We start from the raw sequence: 27,818 nt of genomic DNA on the forward strand, positions 1-27,818 counted from the left end.
TTGAACGTGATATTTTCGGAGATATACTCTGAAGAAGTTGGTCTTTTTGCAGACTCCTGAATTACATTCAAAACAGGTGACCTAGGGAAAAGCATCATAACGTTCTCTCTGAGGATCAGATTGAAATTTCGTAAGAAGGTACAGAAAGAAGATGGAATTTGGTTTCTTGTATATCTTTTTCAGAACCAGAGGTCAAAAATTGAGCACGGGGCACTTCATACAAGTTCACTCTTCTGGAAAGGTCTATAATCGAGTCATCTTGGGAGATTGTGCACAACTCTTTCTTGGAGAATCCAAATTGGATCAGACTGGTGGCATTGGAAAGAGGACAGAGACAGATACTACAGGTCACAATTTTAGAACTAGATGATTGGAAAGTGCAGAGATACATCAGAGGCAATATCAAGCTCCTACAAAGTGAAAAAAGGTGTGTAGATTTTTTTAAATTTTTGGTGAAGCTTGGTTTGAAAATTTATTTTGAAGGAATTCAAAGGGCATAGTAGAGCATTATTATCGGTAACTGATGCCCCGAGGAAAGAAAATGCAAATGCCTAGTAAGGAACCTGAAAGCTCTAGCATGACTCATGAAGAAGAGGAAGAAATGCAACATGATATATCAAAATTACAAGACCAAGTGCAACAACTGTCCCTTGCACAAAAAGGAACAGAATCTAAGATGGATGGTTTAAAGAAAGATGTAGAAGCTAAGATGGATGGTTTAAAGAAAGGTGTAGAAGCTAAGATGGATTGTTTAAAGAAAGGCATAGAAGCTAAGATGGATGGCATGGAAGCTAAGGTGAATGTCATGGACGCTAAAATTGATGGCATGGATGATAATATGGAAGAATTGAAGATAAATATGAATAAGTTACTACAAGAAATGGTCACTAAGGGTGAAAGAGTAGTAAAGGAAACTCATGATGAGAACAAAAGAAATGTTAATCATGATTCCATAGACTCTAATGTTGGATCGAAGACTCACCATGTTCCAAAAATCGATATGAGGAAGTTTGATGGCAAGGATCCCGCCACATGGATATTACAGATGGAGCAATTCTTCGATCTCAATAATGTGCAAAACACACAAAAGGTACGTATGGAAACTTTATATTTGGAACCAAACCAGTTTGTATGGTATCAATGGCTTTGTTCTCGTAAACAATTTATCACTTGGGTAATTTTTATGGAAGAATTGATATCACATTATGAGGATACAAAAAGCAACACTTATTTTAGCCAATTGATAAGTCTCAAACAAAAGGGTTCAATAATGGAGCACATTGAGGAGTTCCAAAAATTGAACATAAGGGTAAAAGATATTCCAGAGGAGCATAGGATTGATGTGTTCATAGGGTCTTTAAAGGATAATATCCAACATGATGTCCGCCTTTAGGAACTTGATTCATTAGAGAAGGCATTCAGGTTAGCAAGAAAAATGGAAAGAAAAATTATGGCAACTAGGAAGCATACCGTTCACAACTATAAAGAGAGAAGTGTTGTTGCCCATAGTCTTCCACAACCTACAAGGTTGAAACCACAACAATTGGAAGAAAAAAGAGAAAAAGGGCTTTGTTACAATTGTGATAGCAAATACACAAAAGGTCATAAGTGTGTTGAGAAGAAATTATCCTACATAGATTGTGAAGAGGAAGAAGAAAAGGAGCAAGAAAGGTCAAAAGAAGAGGATACACTTTAGGAACAAAGCCTAGATGAAGAACAAATAAATCCGACCATATCTTGTAATGAATTGGCGGGAATTACCACTCCTCAAACCATCAAGATAGAAGGACAAATAAAAAAGAAAAAGGTAATAGTGTTGATTGATTTAGGAAGCACCCACAATTTTATTCATTGTAGGGTAGCAAAAGAATTGAATTGCTTCCTATATCCAGCACCAGAGTGTCAAGTGATGATTGCAAATGGAGGAACAATAAATTGTTCTGGAAAGTGCCATAATATCAAGCTATCCATGGGAGAATATGTATTGACTAGCCCAATGCTTTCCATTCCAATGGGAGGTGCTGATGTTGTACTAGGAGTCCAATGGCTACAATCCTTGGGTACAATAGCTTTTAATTTTCAAGAAATTTTCATGAAATTTTCTGTGGAAGGAAAGGAAGTTGAATTAAGGGGTATTGCAGGGAAACTAGGAAAGATAATCAACTCTAATGGCATGACAAAGCTTCTAAAAAAGGAGCAAAGAGGTGTAATTGCACAATTATGTTCGCTTGATGTTTCCACATTGGAATCATCTATTTCTCCAGATCTCCAAAAAGTCCTGGACAATCATTCCAAGGTATTTGAGACTCCCAAAGATCTCCCACCTATGCGTGATCGTGATCATGCTATTCATCTGATTCCAGGAAGTGTTCCTCCAAACATCAGGCCGTATAGATATCCCTATGTCCAAAAAAGTGAAATTGAACGTATGGTTGCAAAAATGCTAGAGGCTGGTATAATTCAACTGAGTCAAAGTTCTTTCTCAGCTCTAGTAGTATTGGTGCACAAGAAGGATGGATCATGGCACATGTGTCCAGATTATAGGGAGCTCAACAAGCTCACTATTAAAGATAAGTTCCCCATTCCTGTCATTGATGAATTACTGGATGAATTGCATGGATCAATTTACTTCACCAAGTTGGATCTTCGTTCGGGATATCATCAAATCAGAATGAAGATTGAAGACATTCCGAAAACAACATTTAGAACTCATGAGGGTCATTATGAATTTTTGGTCATGCCTTTTGGCCTTACCAATGCACCTTCAACATTTCAAGGTTTGATGAATTCAATTTTCAAACCATTCCTTAGAAAATTTGTGTTAATATTTTTTGATGATATACTAATCTACAGCAAGTCTTGGAAGGATCATGTTGAACATGTTGACAGGGTGCTACAACTGTTGGAGGAGAAACAATTATATGCAAAAAGATCCAAATGTTTCTTTGGAGTCCAGGAGGTGGAATATTTGGGTCATATTGTATCTCATAAAGGAGTTAAGGTAGACCCTAGCAAAATTAAAGCCATTAAGCAATGGAAAATTCCCACATCCATAAAGCATCTGCGAGGATTTCTTGGGTTGACAAGGTATTATCGCAAGTTCGTTAAGAATTATGGGAGAATAGCATTACCTCTAACAACATTATTGAAGAAAGATTCATTTTCATGGACTCCGGAAGCAACAAAGGCCTTTAAACATCTTAAAGAGGCAATGTGCCAAGCACCGGTCTTAGCTACACCGGACTTCACAAAAACCTTTATTGTGGAATGTGATGCTTCAGGAAATGGAATTGGTGCTGTTCTAATGCAAGATGAAAGACCCGTTGCTTTTGAAAGTCGTCCAATTAAGGGAAAGTTTTTAAGCAAAGCTATTTATGAGAAGGAAATGTTGGCAATACTCCATGCACTTAAGAAATGGCGACCCTACCTAATGGGAAGACACTTCAAGGTAAAAACAGATCATGATAGCCTTAAATACTTTTTAGAACAAAGATTATCCTCTAAAGAGCAACAAAAGTGGGTCACAAAGATGTTGAGTTATGACTTTGAAATCATCTACAAAAAAGGGAAGAAAAATGTGGTGGCAGATGCACTCTCAAGAAAGGATGAGGATATGGAAGCATTGTTGTGTGCCAATTCTATTATTCAACCAGATTAGATAAACGAAGCAAAGGAGGAATGGAAGAATGATGAAGAAGTGTGGGCACTTATTCGAAAGTTACAGCAAGATTCCAGTACTTCTGATACATTTAGCTGGCAAAATGATTCGTTATGGTATAAAGATCGCTTATACCTCTGTAAGAATTCTCAGCTAAAACAAAATATTCTTATGGAATTGCACACTTATCCCTTAGGAGGGCACTCAGGATTTTTAAAAACTTACCACAGGGTTAAGAAGGAATTTTTTTGGGATGGCCTTAAATCAGATATTCAAAAGTTTGTGGCGGAATGTTTGGTTTTCCAACAAAGTAAAGTTGAAACAATTAAGACACCGGGTCTATTACAACCTTTATCCATTCCAAGCCAACGTTGGGAGGAGGTTTCCATGGATTTTATCACAGGTTTACCCAAGTCTGAGGGAAAGAGTGTCATCATGGTGGTAGTTGACAAACTTACCAAGTATGCACACTTTTGTGCATTATCACATCCATTGAAAGCCAGTACAGTTTCTACTGCATTTATGGAAACAGTTCAAAAGCTACATGGAAACCCAAAGATTATTGTAAGTGACAGAGATCCCATTTTCACTGGAAATTTTTGGAAAGAATTATTTTCTTGTCTTGGTACTCAGTTAGCTCATAGCTCATCTTATCATCCTCAATCTGATGGGCAAACTGAGATAGTAAACAAATGTTTGGAAGGATATATTCGTTTCTTTGTATCTAATAAACAGACACAATGGGTCAAATGGTTGCCTCTGGTTGAATGGTGGTATAACACTTCCTTCCATACAGCAACAAAAATGACCCCATTTATGGCACTTTATGAGTACCAACCACCATCCATCACATCATATTTAAGAGAAAATTCTAAGGTTCAGGCAGTGGTACATCACATCGAACATCAACAAAAAGTCCTCCAACTCTTAAAGGATAACCTTGTGTTGGCACAAAATAGAATGAAACAACAGGCAGATCAACATCACAGTGAAAGAAGTTTTGATGTAGGTGATTGGGTATTCCTACGGCTACAACCATATAAGCAAATGTCCCTAAAGCAAGCTAAGAAGGATAATAAATTATCACCAAAGTATTATGGTCCGTACAAGGTGTTGTAAAATATTGGTACTATGGCATACAAATTGGAGCTTCCTGCAGCATCTCGATTGCACCAAGTTTTCCATGTTTCATGTTTAAAGAAGGTTATAGGCGACAAGCTCCCAGTTCAAACAATATTGCCAGAACTTGACGAGGAAGGAAAAATTATATTGGAACTGGAAGCAGTCACAGAAACAAGAACTTGACAGCTACGAAATCCATCAATTTCAAAGTATCTTATCAAGTGGAAGAACTTATCCGCTGAAGATTCCACATGGGAGGATGAAAATTTTAAGGAAAAGTATCCAGAACTACTCAAGCATTGAGGACAACACTTTTTTGTAGGAGAGGGGCATGTTGGGTCCCTATAATACTACTAATTACCCCATTACTATTGTAGTTATAACCCTTATTTATATTGTTGTGCCCCTATTACCCCCATATTGTTATTTCTGTGCCCCATAGAATCCCTCTATTGTTATTTTTGTGGCTTTATATTATTATTGTTAGGTCGGCTGGATTGTATTGTGACTCCTTAGACTCCTATATATAGAAAGGAGGTGTTCTCATTTGTATCATCCAAGAATTGTTCATTTATGTAATGTAAAGGAGGTTGCCCCCTCGAAGAGGCTGAATTCTAAGGCGTTGATATTTATTTTCTATCTTTTCTTGAGCTGGTTTCATAACATAGACAGAGCATTAGTGACCCATTTCCATGTTTTCTAAGAGATCTTGTGGACCAAAAGGGGGCAAACTTGTCCCAAGGGCTAAATAAGGATCTGAAATAGTATCATGCTAACAAATTTGGTGTCTTAAAATTTATTTTTTAAGAAAATGCTTTAGTTTTTCTCTCACAAAAGAAATTTTTGTTGAAAGAAAAGCTAATAAATTGTACATCTCATTTTGTTGAAATAGTTGTAGGCTACTCTGTTTTGGTTCAATAGTTGTTAAGGAATATTGAGAAAAGGAACTTTCGGTTATGCAAAGTGTTGAAATGACTTTAGATGCACTGGTGAATACATGAATATGTGAAATAATACATGTGTAGAATAAGACTTGTTTGCATAGGAAATTGAATTTTTTTTCAAAGCATAGTTCTGCACGGTTTATCGAGTCGAGAGTCTCATCATATTCATACGTCAACACCCCCTCTGAAGAAAAATAAAAAATTACACTAAAATGTACACTAAAATCAATCAGATACTCTTTTTTTAGAGCAAACCAACATTAGATAGATTAGGACCTTGGGTTAAGAGAGTGAGTCAACTACCCAAGGTTGAAAATCAAACTAATGTTGTTAAAGAGTGAAAAATCCTTCTGCACTCATGTTATCCAGATCACACCACTCACACTGGAGCAAAATACAAGACAATCAGATTGTAATCGAAGGTAGCCCACCTTCTTTTACATCTCCTTTGGTCATTCTATGTAACGGGGGTCCCTTCGGGGATTTCAGAACTGAGTTGGGGACTCAGGTATCCTGCCCACACATCATGCTATTTATGACTATGTCCCCCCTGATAATGTCTGTGATTTTAGGTATCTCTAGTGGCCAATACTTCTAGGTACTTACCTAAGGTGACTCGGATGGGCTGTCCTAATACCTCAAACGGATGGACCTACTTTTTCTTCATTTTTTGGGAGGGTGATCATCTTCACGAGAGTACTTGGCCCCTCAATCTAAGGTTTAGGTGAAGCTCAAAAGTAACCATAACCGTACATTTGGCCATCCTTCTCTGTTACTCATTGAGAGACTGGGTTTCATCTCTAGTAATCGGTGTTTATCAGACAAGGTAATTTCACTTTGTTTGTTGATTGTCATTTTAGTGTATTTTTTCTTTTTAGGTACCTGAGTGCTACCGTTTTTGAGACTTAAAGAATATCACCTTAAAATTTATCTGATAAAAAATACCACTCATTGTGGCTACATCCAGCCCTCACCGTCAATTTAGACGGTTGTTAGGACTTCCTCCACTCACTGTGGAGGATCTGCCAAGATCCACTAACTTGGATTCCTCATCTTCAAGGAATCAGTCTCCTAAATCACACACGGGATCATTTTGGATGACCAACAATTCTGATTTGCCAGAGGATTTCTTTACAAAAGGATTTCTTCCTCATTTTAACACTTCTCTTACAAATTTGTCAGACCTTGTTATTGATCCCATCGTACCAGTACTTCACTCTTCACTGGGAAGAACTCTCCCATCTATTCAGTAAACACCTGAAGGGTTGTGGAATTATAGAGACACTGTGAGTCCTCTACCACTTCCCCAATCGACGGTCATCACAACACCAGCAATGTGGAACCCAAAAATCCTGTTTGTCCTAGGTACTACAACTCACATAACACCCCCTATCAGTGGAACCCAGTAGATGCCAGGTTCCACTCCTATGGTGCGCCAAAGCATACCTTCGACTAGTGTCACATATAGTGCTCCATATAACACTCAATGTGGCACTATGGGCACGGTTCCAGTTTACCAAAGGCAAGGTTGGCCGCCAATGTATGGTTATAACCCCTAGATTCAAATATCTGGGGTGGTTCCCAATATGCACATGGCGGCGGGGAATGTCACAGTTCCCCCGCCGTTCTCAGGCATGCATGGACAGTCGCTGATTGACATGAATTTTCCTCCTGTCAACCAAACCCATATGGTTATTTCAGTGTTGGTTGGGAATCCACAAGGGATTCCCACCCAAACCATGGGGGCACCCTACTCACAAGCATAGATGAGTCAAGGGAGCACCGCTTATACTGGGGGCAACTTTATACCCCAGTATCAAAACCCTCATGGTAATCCACTTTACAACACCATACCGCAAAACAACTGTTACACCCCGCAGCCCATGTACAACATGGGGAACCAAACGATGGGAGGAGCGCAGAGCTCCTCTGGCCATCCGTCTTCAAAATGGTCCGAGTCGTGGGCACCCAACAATTTGGATTTTTGGGCAACATTGGATATCCCCAACTTATACAAGTTGAATAACGACCCCATCTACCATAACCTACAATGGCCACCGATCCCGCATAAAATATCGGTGGATATTCCTAAGTTCAACGAAAAACAAGGGGAGGATCCAGGCACTCATGTCACCACCTACCATCTATGGTGTGTTTCTAACTCCATGGTGGATGACAGTGTCTGGTTGCGTCTTTTTCAATGCACCCTCACTGGAAATGCTATAAAGTGGCATATTGAGTTACCACATGCATCAGTGAATACCTTTGATGCTTTAGCGATGGAGTTCTTAAAGCACTTTCAGTTACCTATCCATTACGAGACAGGGATGGAGCTCCTTAATTTGTTTCATCGGGATACCACCACCCACATCTTCGATCATATCCATGAATGGAGACGTAGGCAGAGGTTAGTCAAAGCCCCCATCCCTGATTTTCTCTTAATAGACTGGTTTTGTAAGTCGCTACTCCCACAAATCGCTAGGGATGTCGCTCTAGGTGGTGTAGTCACAGAGGACCAATCCATATGTCGTTCCCAGCACTTGGATTTAATTTATTGACAATCTGGCACTCTCTATGATATTATCCCCTATGCTCTCAATAACCCCAATCCTCCCACCACTCAGTGCCCTAGAGCGCATGATGACGAGATCGTCGGCATAACCTCCACAAGCACTGTAAAACAACTCAATGGGTTGGTTGACAAGTTGGTAGTGGATCCCTCTACCAAAACGACTACTCTTCCTGCCACTGCGATTAACTCTATGTAGTCTACAAAAAAATCCAGTAGCAAGAACAAGAAGAAACAGAACACAATCGCTCCTTCTGTGGATCAGTCATCTAAGCATCCCAACTCGAAATAGAAGGCCACTGCACCTACTAATAGGAAAAGGATAAAGGCACCAAATATTTTTGAAAACTCTATCTTGAAGATCATGTAACCTGGTGTTGTCTGTGTCTTCAAGAATGCATGGATTACCTCACCAAGAAGGATTCTGGTAAGGCACCGGCTGTCCTTAGCAATCCTTTTCCTAATCAACAGCAGCAACATCTCGTTTCCAACCAAACACCACCCATGTCAGGGGGCAATGATGATTCACAACAACCTTCAGCTGGTGAAGGAATTTCTACCGTTTACACATTTGAAACGGTAGGACTAACAACTAGAGCCAAACCATATGAAGCTCCTATCACTCCGACAACAGAATCATCCACAAGTCAAAACCCATCGCTGCCCAACAATTTGTGAATCAAAAGGCCAGTTGAGGACCTTGTAATTCGACCCCCCAAGGGGGCACTTCGATGCACAATGCACAGCACATTTGCACGTGCCACCCAACACTACAACATTGTAGAGGATTTGGCGCAAGCGTCGTCGACAATGTCAGCGGTCGAAGTATTACAAACATGCCCTAGCCAAAAGAAAGCCTTGCTTTTGACTATCCAGGGTATTGACCCTACGGATTCCATGCTTGCCATTTTTGACATGGACAAGTGTAAACCTCCCCTTTCCCACCAGCTTTCATTTCAAGTGTATATCACTTCGAAAGGTAAAGGTATACACCGAACTGTCATCGACGAAGGTGCTTCGACCTGCGTCACGTTGGCTTCATGTTGGCTTGCCTTAGGTTCCCCAACCCTCTCCCCACCATCGAACTCCATTAAATCTTTCGACGGCGACACCTTTGTCCCAAAAGGATACTTAGCCAATTTTCCCATCACTTTGGTTGGGAAAACAGTAATGATGGATGTAGAAGTTGTGAACGAAGAACTTGACTATAATCTATTGCTGGGTCGTAGTTGGACATATGCCATGATGGACATTGTATCCACTGTCTTTCGTATCATGCAATTTCCATTAGAAGGAAAGATCATTACCGTGGATCAGTTGTACTTTTGTACCCCTGATTATTCCCCATTACCAAGTGGCCTCGTACCCCTAGTAGGAGGTGGAATTGACTCTTACGTTAGTATCGGTACTGCTCTGTCTTCTTCCCTCATGGTTTGTTTCCCTCTCCAATTGCCCAAGGTTCGACAGATGGTAAATATGCTTTCATCTATTCCTCATGAATAGACTGATCCATGGATCCTACCAGCTCCTTCAGACATTGACACTTACGGAGAACAAATGCCGCTGTCACCAGCTGAACTGGCCTACAAAGCCATTCAAATTGCATCCAAATCTCTGGTCACTTTGGTTTCGGCCAATGGTACCATTGCCCCTCCCATAACCGCTCCTTCTGTCAATCCACTCAATCAAGTCCTATCGGTGGACGAAGCTATTAGAGAGATCATGAGGTTAGAAGAGCGACCTTGGGAGGATTCGTACCATCATGTTTCGATATCTGATTTGGACATGATGCCTCCTCAAGTCCTGTCACCTGCCGCACATGAAATCATTTCCTCACCGTATACGACTATCCAAATTTTGGACTCAGAAGGAAACAGGGGAAATATTTCACAAACATTGCTCCCCGATATTTCTTCCATGACATGCATCATGGAAAACATATAGAGTGGAGCCAATCACAATCCTGAGGAAATTGTGAGCTTCACCTACCCATATAGGGATTTCCGCGATGTTTTTCCTTGGTCTTATGAGGAAATGCATGGCATAGACCCTTCTAATGTCAAGAATGAGATCGAGAAATATCGAGTGTTCTTCTTATGGTATTTTTATTGCTCATTAATCTGAAAAACCTCGAGTCTTCTTCTTGGGCTCATTAAAATACTACAAAGATGAATAGAGCACTGTTAGGGATATTTTACTACTCTTTAAAAAAATATAAACATCCCCAAGATTTTGTCATTGCACTCGTTAAATCTATGCACCAACAAATAGAGAACTTTTGGAGACATTTTACCGCTCTTTAAAAAATACAAACACCTCCGAGTTTTTGTGGTAGAGCTCGTTAAACATATATACCACAACCTGTAAAGAAATTTTTATGATATTTTATCGCTCTTTAAACAATACAAACATCCCCAAGTTTTTCATCCTTTGCACTTGTTAAACATATGCAAACGATGCTCTGAGCACCTCTTTTTTGATCTAGTTCCAGCTTATAAACTGAAGAAGACCAACGGAGCATCTTTTTAGGCACTTTTTTCTCGCTCTTTAAACTGAAAAGATCCCGAGCTGTGCCTTGCTCCTCGTTAAACATGCTAAAGATGGCCCAAGAAGTCTTTCAGGTACTTTTTTTCAATTTCGTTAAAATATGAAAAATCTCAAGTTTTTGTTACTGAGCTCGTTAAAGTTACACGAAAAAACATGAGTTTAGTCTACCACCTCGTACTCGTAAGAAAATGAGGTCGACATCTATTGGAAAAAGGTTTCTCTTTATCCTGGTCCAGTAGATTAAATACAGAAAAGTAACCAATATGGGTATACTATTAACCTTTTGTCGCACTCGTTTAACAACTATGACAAAGGGATCACCATGGAGTCTCTCTTTACGATCTTTTCAGACTCTTTAAAGATGAAAAGATCACTGAGTTTTCTAGTCTGGACTCTTTAAATACACAGACAAGATATAGAGTCGTTATTTTTACGATACTTTTCAGACTCTTAAAAGATGAAAAAATCAACAAGTTTGCCTGTCTGGACTCATTAAACTAATCGGATAGGGCAAAGAGTCATTCCTTTTGTGATCCTTTTCAAACTCTCTAAACATGAAAAGATCAATGAGTTTACCCGTCTAGACTCATTAAAAATTAGATGGGGAAAAAGTGGAAATACAACCGTATCCTAAATCGTGATTTAGCAGCAAACTTCCCTTGAACATGGCACTCCCTTACATAAATCGTCATTTTGATAGCCTCTCAATATGAACCCTACCAACCTATGAGTTTTTATCCTATATACCCTGATGCCATTGCATCTCCGTATCTGAAACACTCTGTAGTGTTCATGAGTCTAGTGCTGTCTAGTTAAAACTATTGTCGTGCCTTCTATTGTTCAAGGGTCCCTACTTGTATCCTAAATCAACTGACCCTACATATCCTTTCATCGTTCCCTCCATTTTTTAGTCCCAAAATCTCAAAATATTCTTCAAATAGCAAAATCATCCTTGTCCAGTTTTGTGTCGACTGATGTAGGACACGTGATTTCCTACCTTTCGACAGGTTCCTTCCTATCAACATCAACACTCTATCTAGGAAGATAACCCAGAAACAGATTTAGTGTCTTGGTGCTTGTAGACATTAGTGGCAGGTTACCTTGTTCTTGATCACGAGTTTTCATCATGGGCTCCTCGTTAAGTGATTCTACGAGTGTTCGACGACAAAAAAGCTTTCGCACTCGCTAGTTTGCACTGTGCATCTTGGAGACCATCACCATTATTGGTGGCCTTCCTCGCATATGTTAACAGTCTCCATTATTGGTTGGTAATCAGACGATTTCGTGCATGTTCAACGTTAACTCATTTTATCACATGTACCGATCTATGTTGTTCAGTGAAGCAGGAATCAAGACCTTTAGTAGAGGCTTGCATCATTCAACCTTGTTTCCTCTCCCAAGCTACGATATTGTTCTTTGAAGACAACCATTTCAGGATAATCTATTATGGCACTGGATCTGCCTTGTGCCATGTTGGCGGCCAACATTGTTATATCTTTGAGGAGAAAGTTACTGTGACATAGCTACTGAGCATGGGAATGCCCAAGCTAGAACATGATTTTAATAGTTCATATATATGTACTTTTGTTGTATCAGGTTTTCCTTATTGCCAGAAAATTCTCTCTCTCTACAAAGATTTCGACAGGAAATTACAGTATTTTCATAAAGTATTTCGGCCATCATCTCTGCCTCTAATATCATACTTTAGGGGGCATCTGTTATAGGACGAATTGACCTCCTAATCAACTCAGAGGAGAAGGATAAGATGACTGAAAGAATGACCACAGTTGTAGGCCTAGAATCCACACTAACGCTCTCTGTACATTGATAACCTACTTTATAAAGCTTGTTTACAAGCATAAAGAAGCGTTGGTCAACCTGTTAACTCATGTTTTTAGACTAGGCAGAGCGTTAGTGAAATTTAGTGATGCTCAAAGTAGTTATGCCAATGAATCTGCCATTAAATATCTAGATATTATTTCCCTAAATTTGTGCAAGAAAAGCAAGGAGACTCCAAAAATCAAGATATTTGGAGAAATTCTATTATGGAAATAGAGGCAAATTGGAAAAAGCTGGTAAACAAGGAAAGTTCATGGTTTTTACCCAAATGAACTACAGGTGGAGTTGGGAAGCCCTAATTCGACTGCTATTTAAGCAATGAGAGGGCCATTGCACAAGGGTCAGAGCATTTAGAAGGATAGTACATGGTGTTGTCGTGATATTGTCATATTCTTGAAGGAGTTAGCTGAAAGAAGGAGAGAGAGAGAAGAATAAGGGATAAGGAAGGCTGATGCAACAAGGTTGTTGTAATCACTCTTTTGAATATAGGACTATGGTTTTGTTCCACAACCCGAAGTATCAGTGATATTGTACATTTATTTGTCCATTCTGATGGTTGTTGTGTTGAGTAGATAAGTTACACATTTATACATGTTTGTTACAGATCTTTTCATTAATTGTTAGAATTATATGTTGTGATTGGTTTGCTTTGTTCTTTTGTGCAGGAATCAACTTCGAGCTGGTCAGGAGGAGTTCTTCTTAACGCACGTAGATCCCCAAGTGAATCTAGAAAGAACCAAAGGTGATCCATTCTCCATATCCTGTCCATATATGTCAGATAGATGAACATGTGTGTAACATGTACCTTTTGCAGATAACCTTATGGTCTGTCGAAAGTCCCGGGAAGACTTTCGAGGGTAGTTTTCATCCCATGCATTTTACCCCATAGCAACTTGATCAACTCAAAATTAAAAGGGGAAAATGTTATTCTGAATTAAATGAATTTTATAAAGCTTTGACACAACTTGCTTTTTCAATTTTTAAGAGTCGAGAAAAAGCTAAAGATGACTCTAGTCGCCTTCGATTTTTAATGAGCCTGAAGTGACAAGTGCTTAGATGGAACTTTTCTTTTAGGGAGTCGAAAAGGAACAAAAGTGACTACTTTGGAAGTCTAGACAGAGGGAATACCAAACAAATAAAAAAACTACAATATACACCTTGGTGGTAAATTAAAGAGAAATTACCAAGGACTTTACATATGGCAGTCAATCTTCTCGAATGTTGTGTTTAGTGCATTGCGATTGATAGGGCGCTAGACATGGCTTCCTAAGGATAAAGGATATCAGCCTATTGTGGTCTCCCAATATGTACTCTATGGTACGGGGAGCACAAGTCCGTACTGGCACTTGTCATATCAAAGAGGAGGAATCACCCAACCTTCAATGAAAATGATAGTTACCAGGTTTTACGACAGCGAACGTCTCTAGCCTAGACTTCTAGATGTTGTGCGTTAGGTTCCAAAGCATTTTTATGTTCATTGAGGTTTATTTCAAAGTTGATCTTTCTTAAGAAGTTTCCCTTTCAAGGTTCACCGCATGATGTAGATGTAAAATTCCTAAATATGCAATCTAAAATGATAAACAGTCATTTGTTTTCTTTTAGCAATGAAAATCCTAGCTACTAAGGAAAGAAAAGTATGATTCTTTCAACAGAAAATAGAGAGCACACACTAAATGCACTTTTCTTAAATAATTTTCCGCATACAGTCTAAATGCAAATGCACATGGATGTATTTTTTTTTCTACTTCCTTAATGTCTGAATGCCAAAAAGGAAACTAAGTATAGATCTAAACTACTTTCTTCAAAGTGACACTTTAACAATTTCTTTTCAAAATGAAAGGAAGACTAAGATGACACTTTCAATTTCGAATGGAAAACTGCTTTTGACACTTCAAATATTGACAATTCAAATCAAATACAATGGAAAAAGTACAGTCAACTATATAAAATAGGAAGACTTTACGACACTCTTTTTCTTGACTCAAAATGACAGTTGTGACACTTTCGAATCAAAAGACGACAGCTCGATTAAGCTACATTTTGCAAAGGAGGACTGTAAATGATGAAAAATACATAAAAAAATATTTACAATTCCTTATCAATGGAGGCTGAATAATGTAAAAGAAGAAGGCTTCAACAATGATATACTGATCATAAGCAGCAAAACTACTGAATAGAGCTGAAAATAATGAAGAAAAACCAAAATCTAGAGAGGGAAATAGTCTCATTCAATCATTGCACCTGTCCTTAAGGGAAACAGGGATGCATCTCACTTGCAACACACGGGAGGTGTGATGCATCCAGACTGCCAATGAGAGACATTGTGATGGTCCAAGGATGAGATTGAGCTTGGTTTTCACTCACAATTTGTAGCTAAGTTCAGTGATTTAGGCCAAGCTTATGATGGACAGTAGAAACAAAGTATAGGGGTATGATCTTATGAGGTTATTGAGATACCACCAGGGCACTTAGGATGTTTGCAAGTTAGATGTCCAGTTCGTAAACCAAACCAGAGATTGACTGAAGTGTTGTTGATCTACTTTGTTGTTGCATAGCAAACACAATTCGAAGGCTAGCTAGCTTAACTTCAAGCTCTGTCCGTAGTTTATAAAGCAAACAATAGTAACAAACAAATGAACTATTTTCTCTCCAGCAAAGTCACCATTTTGTTTTCGGGAAAACTAGTGTCTATTCAAATCTGCTAATCCCACTAAGATGGGTAGCTATCTTAGAAACAAACAATTCAAAGTAACTTGTGTTTTCCTTTATGGGAGATAGATAAGAGAGAAGTAGAGAGCACCAACCTTGGTCTTTCACTTGGCTCCTTGCTTGTTTCCTTTCTCCTTTGATAGAGATTGCTACTCCTTTCTCACTTATTCCACTTCAAAGAACACCTGTAGGGGAAAAGCAACAAGAAACCATCAAAGCATAGAGATCTCTGATACCATAAACAATGTAGAATTAGAAGTACATTAACCATACATATGCATACACAAATACAAGATTCATAAACACACAAGCATATGGAGGAAAACTCAAATAACTTTATTGATAGTAGAAGTAGAAGAGAGGATTACAACTCAGCTATATGATCCAGCATCATCCTCCCAACATGAAAGCCCTCCACCTCATGAAAAGCTAGATCACCCAACAATACAATATCTCACAGAGAAACCAAAAACACTTCCTTACAAATTACAAAATTCTAGCCTCTGGATCTCTAGGATGAGGGATCCATATATAGATATTTGCAGGGGGGTGAGTCAGCTTCTGGGTTTTTGATTAGTATCATTTCAATGATAGTTCTTGGTTCCACTACAAGATTTCATGATCTCTTACTCATCCCTGGGCGAATTCAGAGAGGCAAGTGTCATATGAGCTGTTTCTAGAAGATTCTCTGGGTTTCCACTTAGCCAACTGCCTCTACCATTTGTCTACTCTCACCCATTGCACCCTATAGAAGGAATTTTTAGTATGCATCGTACCCCCCGTGTGTAATAGGTGAGATGCATTGCACCTTGGCCAAAGAGTAGTCTGTATGGGTTAGTTTTGACCAGTTCTAAGTAGTTTTTCAGGTGGAACTTTTGGGAAATGATGTAATCAGTTGACCTTGATCCTTTAGGGTATGAAACAACACTTTTAGGGGTCTAAGAGCCCTTAGTTTATCGACATATGTGATTGGGGTTGCAGTACCCAAATATGTCTATAATAGTAATGTTGGCCTACCCATGGTCTGTGGACGATGGGATTGTATAAATAGAGCGAGGCTCTAAGTTGTAAAGAGATAATACGAGGATAAGAAGATAGAATAGAATGGATAAAATGAGATAGCAAAGCATAGAAGAAGAATCAAAGTGTGTCTTGGGTCATAGTAGTAAGAAGAGGCTTTGTAGTTGAGTGCACAGAGGCCTAGTAGAGTCCATAGCTAAGTGCATGGACCCATGCAGCTGAGTGTGAAGGATAGAGTTGAGTCTGTAACTGGAGAAAAGATTAATAAATAAAGGTTTTGTTACAAATCCTGTGCATCTATTTTGAGTTATTACATGTTTCATCTCATTTGAAATTATACTATTTATTTACTCTGTGCACTTATATGAATTGTGAATATTGTCATGTATAATGAAAAGCATATAAATAAGCTAAGTAAATCAACTAATATCGGGCTACTAGTAAGGACTTGGGTAATAACACTATTTGTCCCTCGAGTAGGGCTGTACAAAGGCAGTATCACAGGCTATGAGGTATAGGTAAGTGTGCGTAGCGACGTGCGCGCAGGGTCGAACTGTAGACCACTAGAAACCATCAGACATCTCCAAGGTGCGAAAAATTGGTTCTAGCACCCTTCCATACTACATCGGGTGAGACCTCAGTTTGCGCTCTGTGGACTATTGGCGAAAGGGCCGGTAGTACCAAGATTTGTTTGGCTAAATCAACTTTGAACCTGGGTCAGTCCCCAACAAGCCAACAAATGGTTATTTCCAATACCGGGATCTACATAAGGGATGTCTGATGTTGTGTCACTGAAATCCAAAAAAGAAAGAAATTGAAGGGTCGTTGGAAAAAAAGATTCATGAGTTTGCAGCATAGGAAAACAGGAATTTGCAAGTATCAAAGGAACAATGGTTAGATCACTACTTATATATGGAAATCCATGAAATTTTCTTTACATCCTTCCCCTATGAGTTGTACAAGTGGATCACGAAGCTAGTAGACAGTCAAGGAAGGTGTAGGCTGGACAAGACGATTGTGTGGACTCTAGAAGTCATGCACAAAATAGAAGCATCAGAAGATAAGATTGCACACGCTATGTACCATTGCCTCGATCAAATTATAGGAGGGTTTATCACTGAGTTCGCGGTAGATACGACTATCAACTACAACGAGGCAGAACGATGCTTCCTCAAGGGACCGCGAGGTAAGTACATTAAATTGTTGAACACTTGGATTAAAATGCTATTGTGTGAAAAGTGGGTTATGAAAATAAATTGATGTTTGTGACTATGCGAAGTGGGAGGATCTATAGAAACAAAGGTAGTGCAGAGATAGAAAATAGTCCATTGATTTTGCCACAGCAGGAAAGTGACGAAGAGCTCGCGAAAGTTTCTCCGAGAAGTGAAATCAGTTTGATAAGGTAGCGAATTTCACACATACCACCCCCACCTACACCATCACCAGTTTCACCATTGTCACCCCCATCTCCACCAACACCATCTCTGCCACCACCACAGTTCAATATGGTGAGCGCGATAAAATTTATAGTATTCAAAGGAGTAGGGAACAGATATTTTGACCAGTTTTGGTTCATAGTAAAGGCTATATGGGAAGCCCAAGGAGTCATGGATGACAATATAAAGAAGGAAATGCTGGTAAGCGTGTTGTAGGATCACACACTAACATGGTATATTAAGAATTGTAATGACCATCCAAACGCAGGGATTGTAAATATTCAGGTCGCACTGAACAGGGAATTTAGCAGGCCAAAGTTGGAGACACAATTGATTATTGGGTTTAAGGAAATTTCGATTCTTCCAGGAGAGACCCCATGGTATCCAGACTAGAGACTAAAAAGTATGATTCACGAAGCCAACATGACCTTGAGGGATGGACATCACCGCACATGGTTTGTAGCGTCTCTAACACCACATTTAAGGATGATGTTGTCACAGTAGATGCTATCCACCCAGGCCGAAGCTTTGGAGATTGTAATGAGACTGCATGAGACCCCAATACAAGATCCTAGTTTGGGAGCCCAAAAAATCCACGTGCAACTGCAAAAGTTATGTTTGGAAATGCAGAGTTTGAAATAGGATAGGATGACTTGACCAGAGGCGTGCGAGGAGGTATGGTTCATAAAATGCAAAGGCCAGGGACATGACAAGGACCACTATCCAGTCTTCACGAACTACTTGATAGGAGGAGGGTCGATGCCATTAAGACTAAAGGCACAAGCACGACCGAGTGTGGTGCTTGCATTATGGTGCATGATTTCTTAGATATGAGGAAAACACACCACATATAACTGTCACCAATTACAGAAGTATACACAGGCATCCCAACAATTTTTTTGTAATTTTTGCAAGTCAGTAGGCCATGATGAGCACATCTATAGAGGTTATGAGTTGATAATGGATCAAACTCCTACCTATAGAGTGCAAATTGAAATGCAAGCCCTCGATTCAAATGCAGGGTTGGCACATACTAGATTTTAGGGGTGAGAATGAGGTTGAGTTGGAATGGGACCAGGAAGGGGTCATGGATAACTGATTTGTTACAATTTCGGAGGGCTAGGGCATTATGCTAGCAATTGTACAAATATGACAAGAGAATCATATTTATATTGTACCCAATTTGATCATGAGATGGAGGACTGCCCTACATTGATAGAAAGGTTTCACAATAAACGAGTACTCCAGACTCCCCCGACTCAAAACCTACAAATGATGAGGTTTGAGCCACGCGAAGAGGACCCAAATGTAAACATAGTGCTTCGAAGCAGTATTACAATAGGAGATGACAAAGGTAAGCAAGCAGAAGAAAGCATGTGCGTTCACAAGGTTCCTCCAAAGGAACCTAAATTTGATTTGGAGCACACTGTTACACAGTAATTTGTCACTGTCTCTCTATCAGTCACCCTACTGTGTCAAGAATTCACAATAATCAAGTTCATGCCTTCTGAACTGGCCCAAAACCCACTTTTCCAAAGTTTTCCTCATCAGCGCGTCTGTTTCTAAAATATCCGCGCTGACTGGCAGCTTGTTGTGTATTCAGTGCGCTGCCAGCGTGGAAGCACATCACTTTTCCGCGCTGGTCGCATTTTATGAGCCAGCGCGCCTCTCCTTTGTATTGGGTCACGCTGACATGACTTTCCTAGTTATTGAGGCGCAACGTCAGTGCGTCAGTCGCCTTATAATCCGCGCCGATCCTGTTTGGGCGAATTTGTTCCAATAGCCAGCCTTCCAGATAACTCCAGGTTTGGTTGTTGGCTTTGTGAGTATCGACTCCCTTCTATGGCATGTCTGTTCGACCCTTTGTAACCATTTCCCTCAAGGATAAGCTCATCCTTCCACCCTTTTAGGAGGCTCCTTCTCCTATATAAACTTCCACCATTACCATGAGCAGCTAGTTGGGAATAGCTTGGATTGTGTAGAGCTTATAGTGCTCAGATTGCTGCTAATATAGGTATTTGGTGTGCTAAGTGTGGAAGTGATTGATAGCTTAGGGAAGGTTGTTTTGTGTTGCTTGTGTGAGAGAGAGTTTCTTGTCTTGGGAGAATCATTTCCAAAGGTGAATGCTTGAGACGCTTGCTGACAGGCCCCTCCCGAGAAGGATACCGATGTCAGAACATTTAGTTGTACTCTTCTCTGTCTTGATTAATAATAGATGACTTCTATTATTGTTCCATTCTCATTTGTCTATGCAATGGTTAAATGTGAATTACATCTTTTCTGACTGATGTATGGTTGCTTTTACTAGATTTCACGCTTGCGTTTGTTTCCTCTTCGTGTGTGCAGGTATCTATTCGCGGGGATCGCGGAAGGATTGTGACCGGCCAAAGCGAAGGAGCGAAGGCAGCATCTCTTCATCAAACGACAGCGCTGGAATTCAAGTAGGTGCTCTTTACCTCTTGTTTAATTGTAATTAGGAACATGCATAGCAGCATTGTTTGATTGTTGCTAGACCCTTGCTAGGCTAGTAGGGATCGCCTCTATCCAGAGAGGGGATTTACCTCTCCAACAATTTGGCGACTCCACTGGGGAGCAACCTTTTTGTCTCTTGATTCCACTTTTGTGTTTGGATTTGATTGTTCTCTCTTTTCGAGATTCTGGGATTGTGTCTCTGCTTATAAACTTTCTGGGTGCATCTGGGAAGCGTCTTAATTGTTAAAAGGTTCTTACCTTTGGTTTGGGGAGTTTTTCCTTTGGCTTTACTGGCTTTTTACCCTCAGCGCGCTTTAATTCAAAACAGACGCGCTGGCGTCGTGCCCCTTCTTCTGTGTTGTCCTTGTCATCGCGCCTATACAATCAATAGTCGCGCTGACCTCGTTTTTAGAGACATCGCGCTTTATCCGTGTGCTTCCGCGCTGACGTCGCACACCTGCTTCTTTGTCCTCCTTGTCATCGCGCTTGTGTGACTTATAGTCGCGCTGACCTCGTTTTTCTGAGACAACACGCTTTATCCGTGTATTTCCGCGCTGACGTCGCAAAGTTGCTACGGGCCCCCTCCTGTCAGTGCTGAGTTGCTGAAGGCCACCCGCGCTGATCCTGTAAAACTTGATTTTGTCCAGATTAGCCTCCTGAACCTGTTGCTTTAGCTTTCCCCTCTTCTCTCCACTTGGTTTGTGACTTGTTTTTCACTATCTGAACTCTGAGTTGCTTTCTTGCGAAGTCTTGTCCCACAGAGTTTCGTTTTGCTCATTTTTCGATTTTTGTAAATACCTTCCTCTTTGCTTTCGATGCTTCGTTTGTATTTCCACCATCACTTTTACAGCTGTTGGATTGTGTTGAATCTCTATTTGACTGGTTGGGACTTTTATCCTCCGGGTGTTTGCTTTTCTCCATTGATTTCGCACTCTAGCCCTAGGGCATCTAGTGGCCGTGTGTGTGTCAGCCTCCCGTAGGGATCTTGTTTGCTTGTTTGACCGGCCAACTTCAGATTTGTTGTTGCACTTGTTTAGTGATTGTTGAAGTGTTTTGGGTTGTGTTTCCGAGTGGTTTTCACTTCCTCCTTGCTTGCAATCCTTGCTTGTCGTGTCGAGCTTAGATCACATAGCTCGTGCGGAACTTAGTTTTCCTTTTGATTTGGAAGCCTTTGTTGGATGTTTCGGGAACTTTGTGTGCTTTCATTAAGTGATTTGCTTGGTGTTCCGGTTCCTCCAAATTCATTTAGATGCTTTGTGCCATTGAAAGAGAATCAAACTAGTAGCTTTGCTTTTGAGAATTGAAAAGGAAAAGAACATTTCATTGATTTGCATTTTCAAAAGAAAAAAGTTTCCTTTCCTTGCTTTTAGCTGCATTAGGTTGTTTGGTTTCTTGTATTCGTTTTGTTTGATAAAAAAAAAAAATTCTTTGCCTTCTCATAGCTAGAATTCATCGAACAAAATGAAATTCTTTGGCATGTAGTCTGCATCTAGGGAATTGTGGGAGAACATACGATAGGACCTGAAATCGAAACTTAATCTCAAGATCAACTATAAAATGAACTGAATGAATCTAAAAACGCATTGGAACTAAACGCAAACATCTAGAGGTCTAGGTTAGAGACGTGTTCCGGCGTCTTTAAACATAGTCACTGTTGTTTCACATTATGGTTGGGTGATTCCTCCTTCTGTGACTCGATAGTGGTCTAACACGGATTGCGCTCCCACGTACCGTCGCGTATATAGGGAGACCCCACTAGGCTTTTATCCTTTATCCATAGGAAGCCGAGTCTGCCGCCTTGTGAACCGTAACGCACCGAACACAGCATTCGGGAAGATTGACTGCAGTACGGAAAGTCCTTGGCTCTCATACGATTGCTGAGGTGTATAAGCAGTTTTACGGGTTGCTTGATAAACCCTATGCCTAGAAGTCTCCAGAGTAGTCACTTTTGATCCTTTTCGGACTCCCTAAATGAAAAGGTGCCCATGAGCATCTTGTCACTTCGTGCTCATTAAATATTTGAAGGAGACTAGAGTCATCTTTTGTCCTTTTCTTGACTCTTAAAACATGAAAAGGTCAAGTTGTGTCTGTGCGTCTTAAAATTCATTTGGCTACGATAACATTCCCTGGTTAGATCTTGTGTGCGTTAGCTTGAGTAGGTTTCGTTTTCGTTTGCTATGGAAACTTTTCCGGGATTCACTAACCCAGGTTCCCCCTCTGATGGGAATCCAGGACAATTCCCTCCTCTTGGGAATGTTGGTGCTCCGTATATGGCGACGTTGTCCCTACCAGGGTTAACTGTCGGGTTGCCTGTGTGGTTTTTTTCAAACTCTTTGGTCCCTACCGTATCGGCTATTAGTCCATCAGTCCCTCCACCTGAACAACATCATGTTGATCCTAAGGTGGATCTCTCCCCTTCGACGCCTACTTCTACGTCGTCCTCTTGTACTTCGCCTGGTGAAATTCTCGATGTGAGTAACCAGGTGGCTAAGAAGAAGAAGAGGAAGACCAAGAAGAAGAAGTCCCCTAAGGGAGAGCCTACACACACAGTCCCCCTCTCAAGTCCAGCTATCCACTCCAGTACACCTAAAGTCGGGTCACCTTCTGCTCCTCCGCGGAAGGTTAAGTTTCCTTGTCGATTATGCAGGGAGGACCATCTGCTTCGTGATTGTCCTGGCATTCCCAGGGTATTAGAAGTTTGGTCTCACGATCCAGCCCGCCCTTCATCGTCCACTGATGATCATGGCGATGCTACCTCATCAGTTGGGAATGGTAAGGAGAAAGGGAAGCTTCGAATCCCCTGTCGACTTTGTGAAGGCAAACATCCCCTTCACCTTTTTCCACTCATGGATAAAGCCTCTGTTGTGTTGGAAAGTCTTGTTGCTCCTCCGAATCCATTTCACGCTGGTTATCAACGTCTTTCTGCAGCTGCAGATCATTTGCCTCCCGATAATGAGATTGGTTCACATTTTTCTCTTGTCCAGGCCCCTCTTCCTGAACCTGGTTGTGTCCAGCCTATTCCAGACCAACCATTGGTCGGAAAGAGTGTTGACTGGAGTCCACCTCCTGTCAACCACCCTGTTTCGGAAGAGCAAAATTCCCATGTTCTTCTCGTCTCATCGAATTCTCCTGAGCTTGATAATGGTTTGCCTATCCCAACCTCTCCGGAGAATCCTGATTCGGTTCCTTCCGAGCAGGGGGGCACCCATATGGTTCCCCCACCAAGTAGTTCGGTCATTTCCTTCGATTGGAGTTGTTTGACTACCCCTCCCCTTCCATCCCATGTGCCTTTCTGGGTCACCGCCTATGCCTCCCATATGGCGCTGCCTGGCACTGTGTTGGATGAAGGCGCATCGGTTAGTCTTATGCCCGTTACTACTTGGCAGGCTTTGGGTTCCCCATCGCTTGTATCTATCGCACCGAATCTCACCGCCTTTGACGGAGGAACGAGTCAACCATTAGGGATCCTTCCACAATTTCCTATTACTTTGGGAGGCAAGACCGTCTATATAGATGTCTCGGTTACCCAAGGTTCTTTAGACTTCAGTCTTCTCCTTGGTCGTGACTATGTGTATGCCATGGGAGCCCTTGTTTCTTCACTTTTCCATGTGGTTTGCTTTCCACACGATGGAAGAATAGTGACGATCGATCAATTATCGTTCATTCGTCCACAAGCCCCTCCAGCACAATTGTCCTTCCCTCCTGGTTTTCATCCACAAGTTGCATCTGCCTCGCCGCAAATCAACTACGTGGCCACCTACCCCGTGCCCGTACCCAGTGATGACACCATCATGCATAGTGTCCTGGGGACATTAGGTCCTGATTTCCAAGATGTCGGCCTTCCCTTCGGAGCCACTTTCTTGGGGGCCTCCACTTCCCGTTCATTATGATGAAGTCTGGATGGAGCATAGTTCCTTTCCAGTGTCAAGCTCCTTAAAAAATGAAACTAGGTCTGGTGGAGCATAGTTCACTTTCCTATGTCAAGCTCCTTAAAAAATGAAACTGGATCAGTCCCGAGGATAGTTCTGATCTTGTGTCGACCTCGTTAAAAAACGAAACAAGGAGACGAGCATAGTTCCTGATCTTGTGTCAAGCTCATTAAAAAATGAAACAAGGGTTATGAGGATAGTTCTTTTACTGTGTCAACCTCGTTAAAAAATGAAACAACTCCCTTTCCAAATCGAGTCTTTTGATTAAGATCTCGTAAAATACAAGTCGAGTCTTTCATAGATCTCGAGAGTGAACCTTCATTCCATCCACTTTGTTGAATGCAATGAAGCTTGGGGGGCATGTACCTTGATTTGCGTCATTATGCTGGGGGCATGCGAACTTATAACAAGCATAGTTTTTCGTTTCAAGCTCGTGTAAACATGAAACAGAATCCAATCAGAGTTCTCCATGGTTCAAGATTGTGTAAAAATGAACCCATACCCGATTTACATCTCGTGATTGCCATTTTTATCCGCTGAATTCTGCTGGATGAGCCTTGGTTGTTTTCATTCCATCGACGCCATCTCTTTGGCCGATCATATGCTCTCACTTGGTTGTTTATCCTTTCCTGAGGAACCGTAGCGATGAGTGGTTTTATTAGCCAGCCTCTTGACCATTACATGTTTTGAGCAGTTCCACCATTGCCGGAACCAGTTGCTACCATTTATACCACTCGTTCCTCTAGGACGAGTCACCTTTAAGCTCTTTTCTGACTCGTAAAATGTGAAAAGATTGCCGAGTATTTTTCCCTTTTTGACTCGTTAAAGAGAATAAAAATGGAGGTCTGCTTTCAGCTCTTTTCTGACTGTTTAAAGATGAAAAGATTGCCGAGTTTCCCCTTGACTCGTTAAAAGGAATGAGAGGCAGTCGCCTTTAAAGCTCTTTTTTCGACCGTTTAAACTAAAAAGATTGATGGGTTTTTGTCGTTTCGAACTCGTTATTGGCTCCAAAACGACGTGCTTCTGACCGCTTTTTTACTTTTTTCGGGTCGAAGTCACTATTTATGAAAAGTACTCCTCGATCATTTTGGTCGGGCGGTTCTTTCGAGTATTTTTTTATACTTTTTCGGGCTCGAGAGACACAACTTTACGAAAAAGGACCCCCCTGGAGTTTTCTTTTCTGCTGTCTTTTCAGACTCTCTAAACAGGAAAAGATGCCAAGTTCTTCCTTTGTCAGACTCATTAAAGCTTAAATGACATCGGGTATCATCGAAATGACACTTTTTCAAGCATATGCTACCCCCGTCAAGCTTGTCATCCAAAAATAATCGGGGTACCTGCCAGAAATGGTGGGGAAATGGAACTGTAATCATAGTCGTGTCGGCAGTATGTCGCTCTTGAACATGGCACTCCTCTGCTTCGTGTCTGTGTGGGACCATCTCATCTTGTTTTCCACTGGCCTCCATGGGTTTGGGTTATCCTATTTGACCTCTCATCTGCTCATTGTCTTGTCACCATGACCCCTGCTCATTTGATGTCAAATACTGCCAAGTCCGCTATCGTGCCGCCGATATGTTCAAGAGAAGTTGACCTCTACAGAGTTACAACCTACCCTTGACGCCTCACATACTTCTGATTCATCACACTAATCTTCCTTTGTCTCGTGTCGATGATGTGGGAAACATTATGGCCCACCTTCGATCAAGGTCACTTCCTGTCGACTTCAGCTCATTATCCGGGAAGGTGACTTAGAGACTCCCTTCAGGTGCCTTGGAGCCTGCATGCCTCAATGGCAGGTTCTTCGTGTTCGACGCGAGGTTTTCATCATTGGCCTCCGATCGAATGATTCTGCGGGTGTTCGACACCGGCTCATTGATTCACACGCCGCAGATTGTACCTACAGTACCTTGAGGACCATTGTCATTATTGGTGGTACCTCTCGCGTCTGTTAACAGTTTTCATCATTGACTGGTAATCAGATGATGTTCATGCATGTTCGACTCCAGCTCATGTATTCACATGCTTGAACTTGTACTTTGTTCGGGTCGGGATGAAGCGCAAGACCCTGGGTCCCTGTCTGTTATGGTCCAGGTTGCGATTTTGTGGATGATCATTACATGACTCATTGATGGATGGCTGCGCCCATACCTGAGTCTTGATGGATGGATGCGACCATACCTTATCATTATTTTGGTCTCTCTAGCTGGGTGGCTGTGTCCACTCCACAGACCTTTTCGCATGTCTTTTGGATGGCTGCGCCCATGCCTAGACTACATGTACTTGATTATCATAGATATTCGGTCCTTCCTGGTGGCGTTCCAGTTCGGCAAAGTGTTGTAAAGCATTTCACCCCTCCCACTCTCTCGGTCTTCATGCTTTAGGGGGCATCTGTTACACAGTAATTTGTCACTGTCTCTCTATCAGTCACCCTACTGTGTCAAGAATTCACAATAATCAAGTTCATGCCTTCTGAACTGGCCCAAAACCCACTTTTCCAAAGTTTTCCTCATCAGCGCGTCTGTTTCTAAAATATCCACGCTGACTGGCGGCTCGTTGTGTATTCAGTGCGCTGCCAGCGCGGAAGCACATCACTTTTCCACGCTGGTCGCATTTTATGAGCCAGCGCGCCTCTCCTTTGTATTGGGTCGCGCTGACATGACTTTCCCAGTTATTGAGGCGCGACGTCAGCGCGTCAGTCGCCTTATAATCCGCGCTGATCCTGTTTGGGCGAATTTGTTCCAACAGCCAACCTTCCAGATAACTCCAGGTTTGGTTGTTGGCTTTGTGAGTATCGACTCCCTTCTATGGCATGTCTGTTCGACCCTTTGTAACCATTTCCCTCAAGGATAAGCTCATCCTTCCACCCTTTTAGGAGGCTCCTTCTCCTATATAAACTTCCACCATTACCATGAGCAGCTAGTTGGGAATAGCTTGGATTGTGTAGAGCTTATAGTGCTCAGATTGCTGCTAATATAGGTATTTGGTGTGCTAGGTGTGGAAGTGATTGATAGCTTAGGGAAGGTTGTTTTGTGTTGCTTGTGTGAGAGAGAGTTTCTTGTCTTGGGAGAATCATTTCCAAAGGTGAATGCTTGAGACGCTTGCTAACTGGCCCCTCCCGAGAAGGATACCGACGTCAGAACATTTGGTTGTACTCTTCTCTGTCTTGATTAATAATAGATGACTGCTATTATTGTTCCATTCTCATTAGTCTATGCAATGGTTAAATGTGAATTACATCTTTTCTGACTGATGTATGGTTGCTTTTACTAGATTTCACGCTTGCGTTTGTTTCCTCTTCGTGTGTGCAGGTATCTATTCGCGGGGATCGCGGAAGGATTGTGACCGGCCAAAGCGAAGGAGCAAAGGCAGCATCTCTTCATCAAACGACAGTGCTGGAATTCAAGTAGGTGCTCTTTACCTCTTGTTTAATTGTAATTAGGAACATGCATAGCAGCATTGTTTGATTGTTGCTAGACCCTTGCTGGGCTAGTAGGGATCGCCTCTATCCGTAGAGGGGATTTACCTCTCCAACACACATGAAGGAGACATTCATGGAAGCAAAGAAGAGCTTCA

General features: G+C 41.2%; 1 pseudogene; it reads left to right on the forward strand.

The window, feature by feature from the left end:
* Positions 1-8,692: 8,692 nt before the first annotated feature.
* LOC149217793 (eukaryotic translation initiation factor 3 subunit A-like) overlaps positions 8,693-27,818 on the forward strand; it is a 109,279-nt pseudogene continuing 90,153 nt past the window's right edge.

The sequence above is a fragment of the Pinus tabuliformis genome, chromosome 1_1, assembly GCF_031772625.1.
Source record: "Pinus tabuliformis cultivar Carrire ecotype Pingquan chromosome 1_1, CPIR1, whole genome shotgun sequence".
In the NCBI taxonomy this organism is placed as follows: domain Eukaryota; kingdom Viridiplantae; phylum Streptophyta; class Pinopsida; order Pinales; family Pinaceae; genus Pinus; species Pinus tabuliformis.